The sequence below is a fragment of the Mustela erminea genome, chromosome 2, assembly GCF_009829155.1.
Source record: "Mustela erminea isolate mMusErm1 chromosome 2, mMusErm1.Pri, whole genome shotgun sequence".
NCBI lineage: Eukaryota > Metazoa > Chordata > Mammalia > Carnivora > Mustelidae > Mustela > Mustela erminea.
Window position 1 is genome coordinate 85,983,109 of NC_045615.1, and position 13,060 is coordinate 85,996,168.

Here is a 13,060-nt window from a genome sequence, read left to right on the forward strand (position 1 = left end):
TATTTTTATTTTCTAATATTCATATAGAATTAAACTTCAAGGTAATCCCCTTTCCCCAATCAATGTTACCCCTATAGGTAAACAAATTTTTAATCCCCCCTTATCTTAGGAAAGTTGAGTCCTTTAACAAAGATATCAAGATACACCCAGGAAGAATCAAAATAACCTTCCTCACCCACACTGAGAATTTATAACCACTCTCCCATCTTTTTCTTCCACCAGTGTTACTGTGTATTTGTGTTTGTCCTGATAGTATATAAATCTTATACTTGGGGTTCTTTTTGATGAGGTTCTTCCTTTTTTGCTTATATATATAAAAGCAAATATATATATATATATTTTTTTTTCTCTTGTCATATAATTTTATCGGTCTTTTTGTTCATCTGTTTGTGTTTGTATACTTCACAAATCTTACCTTAGGACCCATTTGGGCTGAGCCTTTTCTTTTATCTTCCCTTTTTTTCCTGTATCTCTCTCTCTAACTTTTTTTTTAAATTTTTATTTTCTTTTTTCTCTCATTTGGGTGGGGAATTCTGATTGCTCAGAAGCGTTCCAGGGTGCACCTTGACGGCACCGTGGTCGATACATCCAGCTACATCCATTCAGTCATCTCTCACCAAAATGACTAGGAGGAGGAATGCCCCACAGAAAAAAAATACAGAGGTTGTGCCTTCTACAACAGAGCTAATGGCTATCAACATAGACAATATGTTGGAAAGGGAATTCAGGCTAACAATTATCCAGGCAATATCTAGGTTGGAGAAAGTCATGGTTAACCAAACGGAATTGATTAGGACAGAACTGAAAGCCACCAGGGATGATGTACACAATGTTGGGGCAGAACTGAAAGCCACCAGCGATGATGTTCAAAGTGCTCTCAATGAGTTCCAATCTAACCTAAATTCTCTAAAAGCTAGGGTAACTGAGACAGAAGATAAAATTAGTGACCTGGAGGACAAACAGAGAGAAAGGATCGGGAGGAAGCCTGGAACACACAGCTTCAAAGCCATGAAAACAGGATCGGGGAAATAAATGATGCCATGAAACATTCCAATGTCAGAATTATTGAAATCCCTGAAGGGGAGGAAAAAGAAAGAAGCCTAGAAGATATAGTGGAACAAGTTGTCCATGAAACTTTTTCCAATCTCATGAACGGAACCAGCGTTCATGTATTAGAAGCAGAACGGTTTCCCCCCAAGATTATAGATTCTTGGAAGTCCTCAAGACGCCTCATACTAAGAATGAGGAATTATAATCATAGACAGACCCTCTTGAAAGCAGCTAGGACAAAGAAGCTCCTTACATACAGAGGAAAGTCCATCAGAATAATGTCTGATCTGTCCACAGAGACCTGGCAAACCAGAAAGGGCTGGCAAGATATATTCAGGGCACTAAATGAGAAGAACATGCAGCCAAGAATACTTTATCCATCAAGACTGACATTCAGAGTGGATGGAGAGATAAAGAGTTTCCAAGACCGGCAAGGCTTAAAGACTATGCAACCACCAAGCCGACACTGCAGGAAATATTAAGGGGGGTTCTATAAAAGAGAAAGTATCCTAAAAATATCATTGAACAGAAATATAGAGACAATCTACAGAAAGAAAAACTTCAAAGGTAACATGATGTCAATAAAAACATATCTATCAATAATCACTCTCAATATGAGTGGCTTAAATGCATCCATAAAAGGACACAGAGTTGCAAATTGGATAAAACGACAGGACCCATCCATATATTATCTACAAGAGACCCATTTTGAACTTAAAGATACACCCAGACTGAAAGTGAAGGGATGGAGAAGCATCATTCATGTCAATGGGCCTCAAAAGAAGGCCAGGGTAGCGATTCTCATATCAGATAAATTAGATTTTAAACTAAGGCTGTAGTCAGAGATACAGGAGGACACTTCATAATCCTTAAAGGGACTATCCACCAAGATGATCTAACAATTGTAAATATCTATGCCCCCAAAATGGGAGCAGCCAATTACATAAGAAAACTATTAATCAAGATAAAGAGTCATATTGATATGAATACATTAATAGTAGGAGATCTTAACATGCCTCTCTCAGTAATAGACATATCATCGAAGCAGAAAATCAATAAAGAAACAAGAGCATTGAATAACACATTGGACCAGATGGACCTCATAGATATATATAGAACATTCTACTCTCAAACAACAGAATAATCATCCTTCTCAAGTGCACATGAAACCTTCTCCAAAATAGACCACATACTGGGTCACAAATCAGGACTCAACTAATACCAAAAGACTGAGATTATTCCCTGCCTATTCTCAGATCACAATGCTTTGAAATTGGAGCTCAATCACAAGGAAAAGTTTGGAAGGAATTCAAACACCTGGAAGCTAAAGACCACATTGCTTAAGGATGCTTGGATCAACCAGGAGATCAAAGAAGAACTTAAACAGTTCATGGAAATCAATGAGAATGAAGACACTTAGGTCCAAAACCTTTGGGATACAGCAAAGGCAGTCCTAAGGGGGAAATACATAGCCATCGAAGCCGCCCTCAAAAACACTGAAAAATCCAGAATACACCAGCTGTCTCTACATCTTAAAGAACTGGATAATCAACAACAAATAAAACCAACTCCACACATAAGAAGGAAAATAATCAAGATTACAGCAGAGATCAATGAGGTAGAAACCAAAGATATAGTAAAATGTATCAATGAAAATAGAAGCTGTTTTTTTGAAAGAATCAATAAGATTGATAAGCCCCTGGCCACACTAATCAAAAAGAAAAGAGAGAAAGCTCAAATTAATAAAATTATGAATCAAAAGGGAGAGATCACAACTAACATCAAGGAAGTAGAAACAATCATCAGAAATCATTACCAACAGTTATATGCCAATAAGCTAAGCAACCTAGATGAAATGGATACATTCCTGGAAAACTATAAACTCCTAAAATTGAACCAGGAAGAAATTGACAACCTGAATAGACCCATATCTAGTAATGAGATTGAAGCAGTGATCAAAAAAACTCCCAAAAAACAAGAGCCCAGGAACTGACGGATTCCCTGGGGAATTCTACCAAACTTTCAAAGAAGAAATAACACATATTCTCCTGAAGCTATTTCAAAAAATTGAAGCAGAAAGAAAACTTCCAGACTCTTTTTATGAAGCCAGCATTACCCCGATCCCCAAACCAGGCAAAGACCCTACAAAAAGGAGAATTTCAGGCCAATATCACTGATGAATATGGATGCTAAGATTCTCAAAATGATCCTAGCAAACAGGATCCAACAGCACATTAAAAATATTATCCACCATCACCAAGTGGGATTCATCCCTGGATTACAAGGATGGTTCAACATTTGCAAACCAATCAATGTGATATAATAAATCAATAAGAGAAGAGAGAAGAACCACATGGTCCTCTCAATTGATGCAGAAAAAGCATTTGACAAAATCCAGCATCCATTCCTGATTAAAATGCTTCAAAGTATGGGAATAGAGAGAACATTCCTCAACTTCATAAAATCTATCTATGAAAGACCCACAGCAAATAGCATCCTCAATGGGAAAAAGTTTGTAGCCTTCCCGTTGAGATCAGGAACACAACAAGGTTGCCCACTCTCACCACTCTTGTTCAACATAGTATTAGAGGTCCTAGCAACAGCAATCATACAACAAAGAGAAATAAAATGTATCCAAATTGGCAGTGAAGAAGTCAAACTCTCTTTCTTCACATATGACATGATTCTTCATATGGAAAACCCAAAAGACTCCACCCCCAAACTACTAGAACTCAGAGCAATTCAGTAACATGGCAGGATACAAAGTCTATGTACAGAAATCAATGGCTTTCTTATACACTAACAATGAAAATACAGAAAGGGAAATTAGAGAATCGATTCCATTTACTATAGCACCAAGAACCATAAGATACCTGGAATATACCTAACCAAAGAGGTAAAGCATCTGTACTCGAGGAACTACAGAACGTTCATGAAAGAAACTGAAGAAGACACAAAAAGATCGAAGACCATTCTATGCTCTTGGATCGGAAGAATAAACATTGTTAAAATGTTTATACTGCCTAGAGCAATCTATACTTTTAATGTCATTCTGATCAAAATTCCACCAGTATTTTTCAAAAAGCTGGAACAAATAATCCTTAAATTTGTATGCAATCAGAAGAGACCCTGAATTGCTAAGGAAATGTTGAAAAACAAAAACAAAACTGGCGGCATCAACTTACCTGATTTCAAGCTTTACTACAAAGCTGTGATCACCAAGAATACATGGCACTGGCATAAAAACTGACACATAGACCAGTGGAACAGAGTAGAAAGCCCAGGTATAGACCCTCAACTCTTTGGTCAAATAATCTTCAACAAAACAGGAAAAAATATACACTGGAAAAAAGACAGTCACTTCAATAAATGGTGCTGCGAAAAACTGGACAGCTATATGTAGAATAATGAAACTCGACCATTCTCTTACATCATTCACAAAGATAAACTCGAAATGGATAAAATATCTCAAAGTGAGACAGGAATCCATCAGAATCCTAGAGGAGAACATAGGCATAACCTCTTCGATGTCAGCCACAGCAACTTCTTTCAAGATATGTCTCCAAAGGCAAAGGAAACAAAAGTGAAAATGAATTTTTGGGAATTCATCAAGATCAAAAGCTTCTGCACAGCAAAGGCAACAGTCAACAAAACAAAGAGGCAACCCACAGAATGGGAGAATATATTTGCAAATGACAGTATAGACAAAAGGTTGATATCCAGGATCTATAAAGAACTCCAAAACTCAACACACACAAAACAGATAATCATATCAAAAAGTGGACAGAAGATATGAACAGACACTTCTCCAGTGAAGACATACAAATGGTTGTCAGATACATGAAAAAATGTTCATCATCACTAGCCATCAGGGAGATTCAAATTAAAATCATATTGAGATACCACCTTACACCCGTTAGAATGGCCAAAATTAGGAAGACAGGAAACAACATGTGTTGGAGAGGATGTGGAGAAAGGGGAACCCTCTTATACTGTTGGTGGGAATGGAAGTTGGTGCAGCCACTATGGAGAACAGTGTGGATATTCCTCAAGAAATTAAAAATAGAGCTTCCCTATGACCTTGCAATTGCAGTCCTGGGTATTTACCCCAAAGATACAGATGTAGTGAAAAGAAGGGCCATCTGTACCCCAATGTTTATAACAGCAATGGCCATGGTCGCCAAATGTTGGGCCCCAAGAGGCTAAGATGGCGCCGGGTGACCTTCTCTTCCGGATTGGGAACCCACATGGCTGACCACAAAGGCGCCAAAGTGGCGGTTTCGGTTTCCCATCAGTTTCGTTTCCCACGAGTCTCCACCCCCTGCAGGGCGTGTCTCTCCCAACTCCCGCGGACACGGCACATCCCCATTGGCCCCCACTTTGCTGACCTCACTTCCCTTCCCTCGCCCCATATAAGCCGCTGCCCTGCTCAATAAAGCGAGATCCTGCTTCGACAGACCTCCCGAGCCCGGTGTCTTCTGTGGGTGCGTTCCGGGTTCACGACACTCGCCATCCCGCTCAGCCCCAAGGAGAGGCCTCCGGCTGGCCTGGGCGCCTCCTCCCCTCGGCGGGGAGCCCAACAACTGGTGCCCCGTGTGAGGAACCTCGCTCTTCTCGCTGACAGGCCAATCGGTCTACGGGTGAGTGTACCCCCATAAGCTATGGGGCAGTCCTTTTCTAAAAATGACCCTTCCTTAGAATCCCTACGCTTCCTTCTGAAAAGCCGCGGTCTTTCCCTCACCGATTCCCAGGCTCTCAAAACATGGGAAACCCTTATTAAAGCCGCCCCTTGGCTGCCTGAAAGTAATCTCTTTGACTGGGACACCTGGGACCGTATCGAACAATTAGTTCGCAAAGCCCATGTCAACCCTCCCGAAGCAGCTGCCCCAAATGAATCCCACCAGCCCTCAAAGGAGCCCGCCTCCACCGTCTCAAACACCACTGGAGACCCCCCTGTTAAACCAAAGAGGCTCTATCCCTCGCTAGATCCCTTTGATGCAGCTCCTTGGCCCCCGGATCTCCAACCCAAATCTCGGGCTGAAGGCCCTCCTACATGCCCCCCGTCTACTAACCCCTTCCTCCAACCATCAGCGCCCACTCCTCCGCCTCCTTATTGCCCACCCCCCTCCGGAGCATAGGACAATGTTTTATCCTTATCACACGCGAGGACGCCTCTTCACTGTCAGCGCTGGATTCAGCTGCCTCCACCTTTCGTAACTCCCTTATACGTCCCTACCCTGACCAATATTGACCGGAGCAGGTACGGACAGCTCTATGCCCCTATTCAGCATGAAGAAGTTACAGAAGATGAGACCTTCCACCTTCAACCACCTTAGAGATTTAAGGGTCAAAATTGTTCAGGGGGGAATGATGAGGGAGCAGGAGGCTGGCTGAGGGCAAAGCAAAAGCTGGCGCCTTGCACCCCCCCTTCACCCGCTCCCCTCCATATGTGTAGCATTCCTCAGGCACCCCTGACTGCCATAAAACGATAAATAGCTAACTTGCAGAAATCACAGTCCTGCAGGGTAGGAGTCTCCCTTGGTTTGCAAATGTCCTAGAGATTTACAACAAAGAAGTTACCTTATCAATAGCCCTAATGTCACCCTACCCTCCATGAAAAACTGAAGGAGGCGGAGGTAGAAGGAAAGGTAAAGTTAAATTTCTTCTAAACCTAAATCTCATTAACAAGGATGTTTGATAGCAGGAATGTAACATTCCACCAGGAGACTCCCAATTGTAACCAGGCCTTCAATATCACTGCCTTAGAAAAATCCCTAACCTCCCTCTCCGAGGTGGTCCTACAAAACAGGAGAGGGCTGGACCTATTGTTCTTGAGAGAGGGGGGATTATGCGTAGCCCTCAAGGAAGAATGTTGTTTTTATGCGGACCATATAGGGGTTGTTAGGGAAACCATGGATAAACTCAGAGAAAGACTAGCCCAAAGAAAAAAGGATTTTGAATCCCACCAGGGCTGGTTTGAAAATTGGTTTACTTCTACTAAACCTCTCCATCGGCCCTTGTATCGTAAATAAACTCGTACAGTTTATAAAAGACCGCTTGTCAGTAATCCAGACCATGGTACTGACGCAGCAATATCAACTCCTTAAACAAACCGAGCCCCAGACTGAACAGGACAAATGGATATAAGATTCTATCCATGATAAAGAAAAAGGGGGGGAATGAAAGACCCATCCCCCAGTTGTTAACTAATTAACTGCTCTTTTGCCTTCTTGTAACCGCTTGTGCAAGAATACCCCTCCTCCCCTTGCAATGAAAGACCCTTCCCCCAGTTGTTGACCAATTTAACCGCTCTTTTGCCTTTCTGTAACCGCTTGGCTTTTAGGGTGTGACATTTGTCTCCTGTTTGAACAAGATACCTCCTGCTAATAGCCAAGGCATAGTCACGTAGGCAGGATGCTTCTCTGCTGAGTAATAAGGTCTGACTCTCCCTCCTCACTCCCCCTTCCCGCCTTTTTCTTCGCGCGCGCAAAGGGTCCTCCAAAGCCAATCCACTAACACCAAGTAAATTGTCAGCCAATCAGCTCCGCCCCACCCAAAACTTGTTTGTACCTGTCTATAAAAATCCTGCACCACCCCAGCCTGGGGTGCTCAGCTAGCAGGAGCTGCTGACCACCCGCAGGCACCTGCGATACAATAAAGATCATCGGACTCCTGCCCAAGGACCCAACCGACTCCCACCGGGAGGTAAGCTGGCCAGCACTTGTGTTTCGATATCGATATTCCTGTTCCCCTGTTCGTCTGTCTCGTCTGTCAGTTATCGGTGCTCTGTTTTCTGTTTCGTACAACAACGTTGTTGCTGCGTATTTTGGGCAGCTTGAGAAGGAGTTGACGAACTTGGACTTCTCCTCTGCCACCCTGGGGGACGCCCCAGGGATTAGAGGGGCCCGCTTTTTTGGGGCCCCATTCGTCTGTGGGCCACAGGGGAAACTCGCGGTTCCCCTTGGCCGTTTGAATTTGTACTTTCGGTTCTGTACCGAAATCGCGCAGCGTCTTTCTTTGCCGGCTCGTTAATTGTTTTGTGTGTCTTTCTCGTTGCCCTTTGTGTTTCCCTTGATTAAGGTTACATTCTGTTTAAGGGGAGGATGTCTGCCCCGTTTGAATCTGAGGACATCGTACATATCAGGAGGGAATATAAGAGATAGGTATTAAGAGCTAAAACCAGATTCGGTGAGTCAACTAGTAAATTTCCTCCTGACATATTGGATAATAATTATGCAAATAAGCCTTCTTCTAGTGCTTTCTTCTAGTAAACCCAGGTTGCTGGGCCATCCCTAACAAAGGGGACTCTTGCTGTATTTCTCTCTGTTTCTCCTAATAGATGTGGGGGCTTCTCCCTCACTCACTTCCCGTGTTAATGGCTATAACTGGAGCCAACTGGGGTTGGTCTAACTCGAGACAGAGACTATAGGGAATATTCCCAAGCAGCTGCCGAAACTCTCTTTGTTTCGGGGAAGTTTCCCTGTGTTCTCTGGCCTGACTCGGACTGCCTAACCCCTCCCCCCTGGCTGATGGGAAAGCATGGTGTCTGCTCCTCTGTTGGGCCTTATGAGCTCTAAAACCGGGAATCTTTTCTCTGCCTCCTGGCAGCACTTTGTTTACGTTAACCCAGGAGGCAACCATCCGGCTCCTTGGTACCCATGGGAACCTGGGGACCTTAAGGAGCTCAAAAAGGCAGTATTAGAGGATGGGCCCAATGCCCCATGGACAGAAACCATCCTCCGAGGTCTGGCCCATGCCCCATGTACAGCAGCTGACTGGTGGTCGCTAGCTAGGGCCATTCTTCCAGGGGCCTTATATATAAAGTGGACAGCCCTATACAAGGAGGAATGCCAACAAATTGCAGAGAGAAATGCTCGAGCCAATCCCGCCATCCCTCTTTTATTGGGGCTCGGCATCACTGCCGGGGTAGCCACTGGGTCGGCCGGTTTGGGCACCTCTCTCCATTTTTATAAAACACTCTCCCAACAAATGATTGATGATCTCCAAACAATAGCGGGAACCATCTTAAACCTCCAGGAACAATTGGACTCCTTAGCCACTGTGGTACTCCAAAACCGGCGAGGCTTAGATCTATTAACAGCCGAAAAGGGAGGCATATGTTTGTTTTTACAGGAGGAATGTTGTTTCTTTGCCAACCGGTCGGGTATTGTACGAGACAAAATCAAGAAGCTACAGGAGGACCTAGAGAAGCGCCGCCACGCCCTGATGACCTCCCCCTTCTGGACAAGCTTTAATGGCTTACTTCCCTTTCTCCTCCCCCTCCTGGGGCCCATCCTAACCCTACTTCTCCTGCTGACCTTTGGCCCCTGTATTATCAATAAGATTGCCCAATTCGTCCAAAAAAGAGTGGAGGCCATTCAACTCATGAACGTCCATGTTCAATACCAGAGACTGGCCACCCGTGATGACGAGTCCTACGAGGGGCCCCATCAATAGTCTCACGACCTATGGCGGATGGGATTCCTTGCAGGAACAACCCACGCCAGGTCAGGGACCAAACCCCTATAAAGGCATGATATTCAATGACGGGTAAGACCGGCGGGGGACGCAGAGCAACCTAAGACAGGGGGTACACCAAAGCAGTGTGATTCCCCAATGACGGGTAAGCCTGAAGGCCCGCCGCCGGCGACCTAAGACAGAAGTCATGCATACAAAAACAAAAGGGGGAGATGTTAGGCCCCAAGAGGCTAAGATGGCGCCGGGTGGCCTTCTCTTCCGGATCGGGAACCCACATGGCCGACCACAAAGGCGCCAAAGTGGTGGTTTCAGTTTCCCATCAGTTTCGTTTCCCACGAGTCTCCACCCCCTGCAGGGCGTGTCTCTCCCAACTCCCGCGGACACGGCACATCCCCATTGGCCCCCACTTTGCTGACCTCACTTCCCTTCCCTCGCCCCATATAAGCCGCTGCCCTGCTCAATAAAGCGAGATCCTGCTTCGACAGACCTCCCGAGCCCGGTGTCTTCTGTGGGTGCGTTCCGGGTTCGCGACACTCGCCATCCCGCTCAGCCCCAAGGAGAGGCCTCCGGCTGGCCTGGGCACCTCCTCCCCTCGGCGGGGAGCCCAACAGCCAAACTGTGGAAATCACCAAGATGCCCTTCAATGGATGAATGGATAAAGAAGATGTGGTCCATATACACAATGGAGTATTATGCCTCCATCAGAAAGGATAAATACCCAACTTTTGTAACAACATGGATGGGACTGGAAGAGATTATGCTGAGTGAAATAAGTCAAGCAGAGAGAGTCAATTATCATATGGTTTCACTTATTTGTGGAGCATAACAAATAGCATGGAGAACATGGGGAGATTGAGAGAGTCCCAAGTCAAAGGGAGTTGAGGGAAATTGGAAGGGGAGATGAACTATAAGAGAATATGGACTCTGAAAAACAACCTGAGGGTTTTGAAGGGGCAGGAGATCGGAGGTTGGGGGAACCAAATGGTGGGTATTAGAGAGGTGCACATATTGCATGGAGCACTGGGTGTGGTGCAAAAATAATGAATACTGTTACGCTAAAAAGAAATAAAAAGAAAAAAAAAGAAAAGAAATATGCAATTACAGAAAGAGAATCAAGTTCAGATAAAGAAAATGAGGAAAACCAAGAACTAAAATACATACAATAGTTAATCCTTTAAAGGAATAGTTCAAGAGAAGAAAATATATTTTCTGTGTAGAGGAGTAGCAGTTCTAAAATCCTGCACACAGACACAGAAACACACACACACAAAGAGGTGTATTCGAATAAGTCCTTTTTGCCTAGAAACTCTTCATGTTTAAGTGAGAGCCATATAATGGAAGTATTGAAAGTGATACAGGGTTTCACTCTAAGAATATTGAGAAAACACTGAAGGATATTAATAAAGTAAATGGAATATATATATATATATATATATATATATATATACACACACACACACACGTGCATTTGTACATATATGTACAATATATTTAACAATAACTCAGGACATAACTTGGAGAATGGTTTGAGGGGAAGAAAAATGTCTAACAAGGAAAATGTTGAGCAAAACAAATATAGAGAATAATATTATGATTAGAAAAATATATAAACATTAATACAGGAATGATTAAATTAATATGATACTATTATCAAAATTTTTTGCTAAGTAGCTTTAAAATTTAAATGAAATAAACACACTTTTTTGACAAAGGAATGTACCAACCTGACTAAATAAAGAATGGGAAGACTGAGGTTTTATGTGATACACAGAGAAATGCTCTAATCCTAAACATGTCTACATCCTAATTCTCAAGTATAACAAAATATGTACAAGATCTATGTGAAGAATACTATAAACTCAGAAAAGCAGAATCAAAAGCAACTAAATAGATGAAGCTATATTCCATGAATATGGATCAGAAGACAATGTTAGCATGATATAAATTCTTCACATTTGATCTATAAATTCAAAGCAATCTCAACAAAAATCCCAGAAATCTGCTCTGTGGATATTGAAAAACTAATTCAAAAGTTCATAGGACAGGAAAAAATCCCAGAATAGCCAACACAATATTAAAAAAGAAGAACAAAATTGGTGGACTGACACTACCCAACTTCAGGACTTAAGACAATGGGATATTGGTGAAAGAATGGACAAATAGATCAATGGAACAGAAAAGGGAGCCCAAAAAACAAATCCACATTAATATAGTTTACTGAACTTCGGTAAAGAAGCAAAGGCAATTCAAGGGTGCATGGTGCTGCAACAACTGGAGATCCACATGCAATCACAGCAAAACAGTGAATCTAGACACATATCTTATACCCTTCACAAAAATGAACTCCAAATGGATCACAGATATCAAAGTAAAATACAAACCTGTAAAACTTTAGAGGAAAACAGGACAAAATCTAGATGACCTTGGGTATAATAATGAATTTATAGATCAAACACAAAAGGTATGATCATGAGAAAAAATAATAAACTGGACTTATAATTAAAATTAGAACTTTTTCTCTATAAATACAATACCAAGAGAATAAGACAGGGGCACCTAAGTGGTTCAGCAGTTGAGAGTCTGACTCTTGATCTCAGCTGAGGTCTTGATACTGGGGTTGTGGGTTTGCACCCATGCTGGGCTCCATGCTGGGTGTGGAGCCTACTTAAAAAAAAAAAAAATGAGAGAGAGAGAGAGAGAAAGAGAATTAAAGTCACATACAAGGAGAAAATATTTACAAAAGACATATATGTTTAAAGGACTGTGATGAAGGACTATTATGCAAAATACATTAAAAAAAATTCTTAAAACTGAAGAATTAGAAAACAGTGTGATTTAAAAATGTTCAAAAACCTCAAAAGACACTCTCCAAAGATACAAAGAAAGCAAATAAACATATGAGAAGATATTTCACATCATATGTCATGAAAAATGCAAATGAAAACAACGAGATACTCCTACACACCTGTTAGAAAGGCTAAATTCAAAATAATGACAACACCGAATGCTGGTAAGAACGTGGAGCATGAATGAAGGAGCCCCCCTTCATTGCTGGTAGAGATGCAAAATGGCGTGGCATTTGGGAAGACAGTTGCAGTTAGTTACAAAACTAAACATTTTATTACCTAATGATTAAAAAATCTGGCATTTTGATATTTATCCAAAGGAATTACAAATGTATTATCCACATCAAAACCTGCACACAGATTTTTATCATGGTCTTATTTGCATTTTGTAAAACGTGGAAATAACAAAGAAGTCTTTTAGTAAGTGAATAAATGAATAAACTATGGTACATCCAGACAATGGAATATTATTAGGTGCTAAAAAGAAATGAGCTTAAAACTTTTGAAAGGCATGTAGAAACTTTAAGTTCCTATGACTAAGTGAAAGAAGCCAATCTAAAAAGGCTACATTCAGTTTGATTCTGACTATATTACATTTTAGAAAAGACAAAACGAAAGAATACACTAAAAGGACAGTGGTGGATAGGGATTAGAGAGCAGGGAGGGATAAAGGCAGACCATGGAAG